The sequence below is a fragment of the Oncorhynchus gorbuscha genome, linkage group LG07, assembly GCF_021184085.1.
Source record: "Oncorhynchus gorbuscha isolate QuinsamMale2020 ecotype Even-year linkage group LG07, OgorEven_v1.0, whole genome shotgun sequence".
In the NCBI taxonomy this organism is placed as follows: domain Eukaryota; kingdom Metazoa; phylum Chordata; class Actinopteri; order Salmoniformes; family Salmonidae; genus Oncorhynchus; species Oncorhynchus gorbuscha.
The window spans coordinates 15960357-15968843 of record NC_060179.1 but is presented as its reverse complement, the minus strand read 5'-3'; positions in this window follow the sequence as shown (position 1 = coordinate 15968843).

The window sequence follows — 8487 nt, the reverse complement described above, 5'->3', positions numbered from 1 at the left end:
AAGGTGATCGATCCATAACGGATTACTCTATAGAGTTTCGTACTCTTGCTGCCTCTAGTGACTGGAACGAGCCGGCGCTGCTCGCTCGTTTTCTGGAGGGACTCCACACAGTGGTCAAAGATGAGATTCTCTCTCTCGGGAGGTTCCTTCCAGTGTGGACTCTTTGATTGCTCTCGCCATCCGCATAGAACGACGGGTAGATCTTCGTCACCAGGCTCGTGGAAGAGAGCTCGCATCAACGGTGTTTCCCTGCTCCGCATCGCAACCATCTCCCTCCTCTGGCTCTGAGACTGAGCCCATGCAGCTGGGAGGGATTCGCATCTCGACTAAGGAGAGGGAACGGAGGATCACCAACCGCCTGTGCCTCTATTGCGGATTTGATGGACATTTTGTTAATTCATGTCCAGTAAGAGGCCAGAGCCCATCAGTAAGCGGAGGGCTACTGGTGAGCGCTACTACTCAGGTCTCTTCATCTAGATCTTGTACTACTATGTCGGTCCATCTACGCTGGACCGGTTCGGGTGCTACATGCAGTGCCTTGATTGACTCTGGGGCTGAGGGTTGTTTCATGGACGAAGCATGGGTTCGGAAACATAACATTCCTTTCAGACAGTTAGACAAGCCTACGCCCATGTTTGCCTTAGATGGTAGTCATCTTCCCAGTATCAAATTTGAGACACTACCTTTAACTCTCACAGTATCTGGTAACCACAGTGAGACTATTTCTTTTTGATTTTTCGTTCACCTTTCACACCTGTTGTTTTGGGTCATCCCTGGCTAGTATGTCATAATCCTTCTATTAATTGGTCTTGTAATTCTATCCTATCCTGGAACGTATCTTGTCATGTGAAGTGCTTAATGTCTGCCATCCCTCCCATTTCTTCTGTCCCCACTTCTCAGGAGGAACCTGGCGATTTGACAGGAGTGCCGGAGGAATATCATGATCTGCGCACGGTCTTCAGTCGGTCCCGAGCCAACTCCCTTCCTCCTCACCGGTCGTATGATTGTAGTATTGATCTCCTTCCGGGGACCACTCCTCCTCGGGGTAGACTATACTCTCTGTCGGCTCCCGAACGTAAGGCTCTCGAGGATTATTTATCTGTGTCTCTTGACGCCGGTACCATAGTGCCTTCTTCCTCTCCGGCCGGGGCGGGGTTCTTTTTTGTTAAGAAGGACGGTACTCTGCGCCCCTGCGTGGATTATCGAGGGCTGAATGACATAACGGTTAAGAATCGTTATCCGCTTCCCCTTATGTCATCAGCCTTCGAGATTCTGCAGGGAGCCAGGTGCTTTACTAAGTTGGACCTTCGTAACGCTTACCATCTCGTGCGCATCAGAGAGGGGGACGAGTGGAAGACGGCGTTTAACACTCCGTTAGGGCATTTTGAGTACCGGGTTCTGCCGTTTGGTCTCGCCAATGCGCCAGCTGTTTTTCAGGCATTAGTTAATGATGTTCTGAGAGACATGCTGAACATCTTTGTTTTTGTCTATCTTGACGATATCCTGATTTTTTCACCGTCACTCGAGATTCATGTTCAGCACGTTCGACGTGTTCTACAGCGCCTTTTAGAGAATTGTCTCTACGTAAAGGCTGAGAAGTGTTCTTTTCATGTCTCCTCCGTTACTTTTCTCGGTTAGTTCCGTTATTTCCGCTGAAGGCATTCAGATGGATTCCGCTAAGGTCCAAGCTGTCAGTGATTGGCCCGTTCCAAGGTCACGTGTCGAGTTGCAGCGCTTTTTAGGTTTCGCTAATTTCTATCGGCGTTTCATTCGTAATTTCGGTCAAGTTGCTGCCCCTCTCACAGCTCTTACTTCTGTCAAGACGTGTTTTAAGTGGTCCGGTTCCGCCCAGGGAGCTTTTGATCTTCTAAAAGAACGTTTTACGTCCGCTCCTATCCTCGTTACTCCTGACGTCACTAGACAATTCATTGTCGAGGTTGACGCTTCAGAGGTAGGCGTGGGAGCCATTCTATCCCAGCGCTTCCAGTCTGACGATAAGGTTCATCCTTGCGCTTATTTTTCTCATCGCCTGTCGCCATCTGAGCGCAACTATGATGTGGGTAACCGTGAACTGCTCGCCATCCGCTTAGCCCTAGGCGAATGGCGACAGTGGTTGGAGGGGGCGACCGTTCCTTTTGTCGAAGGAGTAGCGCAAAGAACTTTGGACAGACCATAAGAACCTTGAGTACATCCGTTCTGCCAAACGACTTAATGCCCGTCAAGCTCGTTGGGCGTTGTTTTTCGCTCGTTTCGAGTTTGTGATTTCTTACCGTCCGGGTAGCAAGAACACCAAGCCTGATGCCTTATCCCGTCTGTTTAGTTCTTCTGTGGCTTCTACTGATCCCGAGGGGATTCTTCCTTATGGGCGTGTTGTCGGGTTGACAGTCTGGGGAATTGAAAGACAGGTTAAGCAAGCACTCACGCACACTGCGTCGCCGCGCGCTTGTCCTAGTAACCTCCTTTTCGTTCCTGTTTCCACTCGTCTGGCTGTTCTTCAGTGGGCTCACTCTGCCAAGTTAGCTGGTCATCCCGGTGTTCGAGGCACTCATGTGTCTATTCGCAAGCGATTTTGGTGGCCGACTCAGGAGCGTGACACGCGCCGTTTCGTGGCTGCTTGTTCGGACTGCGCGCAGACTAAGTCGGGTAACTCTCCTCCTGCCGGTCGTCTCAGACCGCTCCCCATTCCTTCTCGACCATGGTCTCACATCGCCCTAGACTTCATTACCGGTCTGCCTTTGTCTGCGGGGAAGACTGTGATTCTTACGGTTGTCGATAGGTTCTCTAAGGCGGCACATTTCATTCCCCTCGCTAAACTTCCTTCCGCTAAGGAGACGGCACAAATCATTATCGAGAATGTGTTCAGAATTCATGGCCTCCCGTTAGACGCCGTTTCAGACAGAGGCCCGCAATTCACGTCACAATTTTGGAGGGAGTTCTGTCGTTTGATTGGTGCGTCCGTCAGTCTCTCTTCCGGGTTTCATCCCCAGTCTAACGGTCAAGCAGAGAGGGCCAATCAGACGATTGGTCGCATACTACGCAGCCTTTCTTTCAGAAACCCTGCGTCTTGGGCAGAACAGCTCCCTGGGCAGAATACGCTCACAACTCGCTTCCTTCGTCTGCTACCGGGTTATCTCCGTTTCAGAGTAGTCTGGGTTACCAGCCTCCTCTATTCTCTTCCCAGCTTGCCGAGTCCAGCGTTCCCTCCGCTCAAGCGTTTGTCCAACGTTGTGAGCGCACCTGGAGGAGGGTGAGGTCTGCACTTTGCCGCTACAGGGCACAGACTGTGAGAGCCGCCAATAAACGCAGGATTAAGAGTCCTAGGTATTGTTGCGGCCAGAGAGTGTGGCTTTCCACTCGCAACCTTCCTCTTACGACAGCTTCTCGTAAGTTGACTCCGCGGTTCATTGGTCCGTTCCGTGTCTCCCAGGTCGTCAATCCTGTCGCTGTGCGACTGCTTCTTCCGCGACATCTTCGTCGCGTCCATCCTGTCTTCCATGTCTCCTGTGTTAAGCCCTTTCTTCGCACCCCGTTCGTCTTCCCTCCCCCTCCCGTCCTTGTCGAGAGCGCACCTATTTACAAGGTACATAAGATCATGGACATGCGTTCTCGGGGACGGGGTCACCAATACTTAGTGGATTGGGAGGGTTACGGTCCTGAGGAGAGGAGTTGGGTTCCGTCTCGGGACGTGCTGGACCGTTCACTCATTGATGATTTCCTCCGTTGCCGCCAGGATTCCTCCTCGAGTGCGCCAGGAGGCGCTCGGTGAGTGGGGGGGTACTGTCATGTTTTGTCATTTATTATCATGTCTTGTCCCTGTGCTTCCCATTCTATTCGTTTCCCTCTGCTGGTCTTATTAGGTTCTTTCCCTCTTTCTATCCCTCTCTCTCCCCCTCCCTCTTTCTAGCCCTCTCTCTCCCCCTCCCTCTCTCACTCTCTCGCTCTCTCTTCTCTCTATCGTTCCGTTCCTGTTCCCAGCTGTTCCTATTCCCCTAATCATCATTTAGTCTTCCCACACCTGTTCCCGATCCTTTTCCCTGATTAGAGTCCCTATTTCTCTCCTTGTTTCCCGTACCTGCCCTGTCGGATCCTCATTTATAATTCACCGTGCTGTGTCTATGTTTTGCCCTGTCGTGTCGTGTTTCCCTCAGATGCTGCGTGGTGAGCAGGTGTCTGAGTCTGCTAGGTTCAAGTGCCTTCCCGAGGCAACCTGCAGTTCTCGATCAAGTCTCCAGTCTGTTCTCGTCTTTACGTGTAGTATTATGCTTTTTGTTTTGTAAAGTTTATTCTGGATTAAATACTCTGTTTTCGCCAAGTCGCTTTTGGGTCCTCATTCACCAGCATGACAAAGACAGGGATGACAGGGAATTTTTACTAGGATTAAATGTCAGGAATTGTTAAAAACTGAGTTTAAATGTATTTGGCTAAGGTGTATGTAAACTTCTGACTTCCGACTATATATATATATATATATATATTATTCATTAAAATACAGAAACACAGTCATGGTAAGCGCAAATAAATCAGCACAATTCACCCACAAAAACAGTTACACTCCCAATCAATATTTTAAATTGCCCGAATGGCACCAGAATATCAAGATGAAATGGATACTGAACAAAAATATAAATCTAACATGCAACAATTTCATTGATTTCACAGTTCTTAAGAGGAAATCAGTCAATTGAAATGAAGTCATTAGCCCCTAATCTATAGATTTCATGACTGGGAATAATAAAGGTATCTGTTGGTCACAGATAACTTGAAAAAATGGGCCTCACAATGGGTCTCAGGATCTCGATATCACGGCCGTCGTTAAAGGAAGACCAAGAAGCGTGGTGAGCGTACATTTTCCTTTTATTTAAGTAAAATGTCGCCAACAAAACAAGCAATAACAAAAACGGTTCATGGTAGAGATATTAACATTCAATTCTCTGACAACAGCTCTGGTAGACATTCCTACAATCAGCATGCCAATTGCACGCTCCCTCAAAACTTAAGAAATTTTTGGCACATTTTAGAGTGGCCTTTTATAGTCCCCAACACAAGGTGCACCTGTGTAATGATCATGCTGTTTAATCGGCTTTTTGATATGCCACACTTGTCATGATCTTGGCAAAGGAGAAATGCTCACTGTATTTTGTGTATTTTTTGTATTTTGTTTCCAGCAATACGGCGCAATAAAACTAAACAGATTTACCTAGTTTGGTGGAGACTGTAGGAACCTGTTAACCAATCCTGTGAATGGGTTAGGCATCTCAGGTGACTATACTTCAACAACAAAGTTAGATAAGAATGATGTTTCTGAAGTAGGGCCTTGTAAACACAAAGGGAGAAATGTAGAGATCTGCAGGTCTTTAGGAATGTCCAGCCAACCTTTTGATACAGAATTTAGTGGTTAGTGTCAAACCTGTAACAAAATGAAGGGCACTATGGTAGATGGCATCCAATGGTTTAAGAGTAGTAGCAGCTGCACTTTGATAAATAATATCACCATAATCAAGAACACATAAGCAGACCTCATCCCGTCAGTCGAGGATGCCTGGCTATTCTTTAAAAGTGCCTTCCTCACCATCTTAAATAAGCATGCCCCATTCAAAAAATGTAGAACCAGGAATACGTATAGTCCTTGGTTCACACCAGACCTGTCTGCCCTTGACCAGCAAAAAAACATCCTGTGGCGTTCTGCACTAGCATCAAATAGTCCCTGTGATATGCAACTTTTCAGGGAAGTTAGAAACCAATTTACATAGGCAGTTAGGAAAGCTAAGGCTAGCTATTTCAAACAGAAATTTGCATCCTGTAGCACAAACTCAAAAACGTTCTGGGACATTGATAAGTCCATGGAGAATAAGAGCACCTCCTCCCAGCTGCCCACTGATCTGAGGCTAGGAAACACTGTTACCACCAATAAATCCACTATAATTGAGAATTTCAATAAGCATTTCTCTACGGCTGGTCATGCTTTCCACCTGGCTACCCCTACCCCGGTAAACTGCCCGGCACCCTCCACAGCATCCCGCCAAAGCCCCCACCATTTCTCCTTCACCCAAATCCAGACAGCTGATGTTCTGAAAGAGCTAAAAAAGAAACTGAAACTAAACATTAATCAAAATACAAGTGTCTCACATGTTTCGAAAGACTAGAATCTTGTTAATCCAACTGCGTTGTCAGATTTAAAAAATAATTTAATGCAAAAGAATACGATGCGATTATCTGAGGACAGAGCCCCATAAAAAACAACTATTTCAACCAGCCCAGGCGTAACAAAATCACAAACTGCAATAAAATAAATTGTTTACCTTTGACGATCTTCCTCTGTTTGCAATCCCAATGCTCATTGTTACACAATGAATGGTCTATTGTTTGATAAAATCAATTTTTATAGCCTAACAAGAAACATTTTTTGAACCGCTTGTGTCGTGAATTCCGTCTCATTCCATTTTCGACGACACACTCGAGGTAAATACACACACAGAACGTGACTTTTCCAATCATGTTTGGTTTCATTGCAATCAACTGGTTTGTTTGTAACACAACCAAGCCTGATGGGTCATTTCGCGGGACGTGTTGACTGAAAGAAACCGATTTGAAGACAACAAGTAATGACCAATGATTTGCCCGTGGTTTTGGACTGGTAAGTTCTTCTCATGCTAATGCCGTTGTTTGAAATTAATAATATAAAATATTATTTGTGAAATGAAATAGCCTATTTGAGGCTGTTGAGGGGAGGGCAGGCCCACAACAATGGCCAAAGTGAAATGGAGACAGTAGATCTAGCTGGTCTGTCATAATATAATAGAGACAGTAGATCTAGCTGAAATGTCATAATATAAATTAGACAGTAGATCTAGCAGGTCTATAATAAAATATTCAACCTTATGTTCCCTGTACACTATATATATCTGTTCATTATACCTGTTGATACAGGGCTCGTATGTGAAACTATTCTAACATTTTCTTTCACAGTGACACTGACTCCGAATGGGAGCCCCCAGTGCCAAGGTGTCCATCCCCCACTGAAGCTGGAGCCCCCTCCTGCCACAAGTGGTGTTCATCTTCCCAAATGTATTTCTGCAGGCATGGATGTGCTATGGCACCTGGCATTAGCAGCATAATATTGTGTGTCGAGGACTGATGGTCTTCCAAATATTGAAAGTGTTATTTTGTAAATGTATATATTTTTTTCTTCATGTTTTTTCTCCATTTGGGGGGGGGGGTGTTAGAATACCATTTTGGTATTTTGTATATAGTTATTCTATTCAAAATGTATAACTTCACCAATTTGGCCACTTGGGTACATTTGAGCTACTTGTGTGGGACACCTGGGTCAGTTCATGATAAATGTCATGTAGCACACTCATTTTGGAAGTTATCATTCTGAAACTTTGCACAAGTACTGTTGCCCTCTTATGTGTTTCGCTGAAATTGTCCCCATCATCCCATCTGAATTTTCTTTTATCTTGTTCATTTTAAAGATGATGATACAACAATAAAAATTAAAAAGTATGTTTTTTTTCCATTGTATTATTTAAACCAGATCTATTGTGTTGTATTCTCCTACATTCAATTAACATTTACACAAACTTCAGTGTTTTCTTTCAAAGAATATACATATCATTGGTTCTGTGCCTGAGCTACAGGCTCTTAGATTTGGATATGTCTTCAGGCGGAAATTGAAAAAAGTAGGGGGGTAGCTCTAAGAGGTTTTAATTGCTATATTGTAATTACTTTGCCACCATGGCCAATTTATTGCCTTAACTCCCTTATCTTACCTCATTTGCACTCACTGTATATATACTTTTTTTTTCTATTTTCTACTGTATTATTGACTGTATGTTTTGTTTATTCCATGTGTAACTCTGTGTTGTTGTATGTGTCGAATTGGTATGCTTTATCTTGGCCAGGTCGCAGCTGTAAATGAGAACTGGTTCTGAACTAGACTACCTGGTTAAATAAAGGTGAAAACAATATACATATATATATATATATATATATATATATATATATATATATATATATATATATATTAAAACAATATATGTATATATTTTTTTAAACATATATATATATATATATTATAAAAATATATATATATTTAACACACACATTATCTCTGTGTGGAGGAGGAATGATACAAGGGGGCACTGCACTATGACTAACCTTGTCCTCTAAACTGGGTTTATGTATGTGTGTGTAAAGGAAAAACACACATTTCCGTGTCTCCTTAACAATTAACAATGAAGCAAATCTCATATCATCTATTGGTGTCAATGATAGTTTGGATCCACAATAAGTACTTCATCACAGCTGTGACGTCAAACTGAAGACTTTGACACAATGGCTGGGATTATATTACATGAGCAGTTTGTGAAGATCATATCCTATTTTAGTCTATGGTCATTACATCAACTCCCATTCATTCAGCTATTTACACACTCCTCAGGTAAGATTGCTCCAATCCACTCCTACACACTGCTTACATTCCAG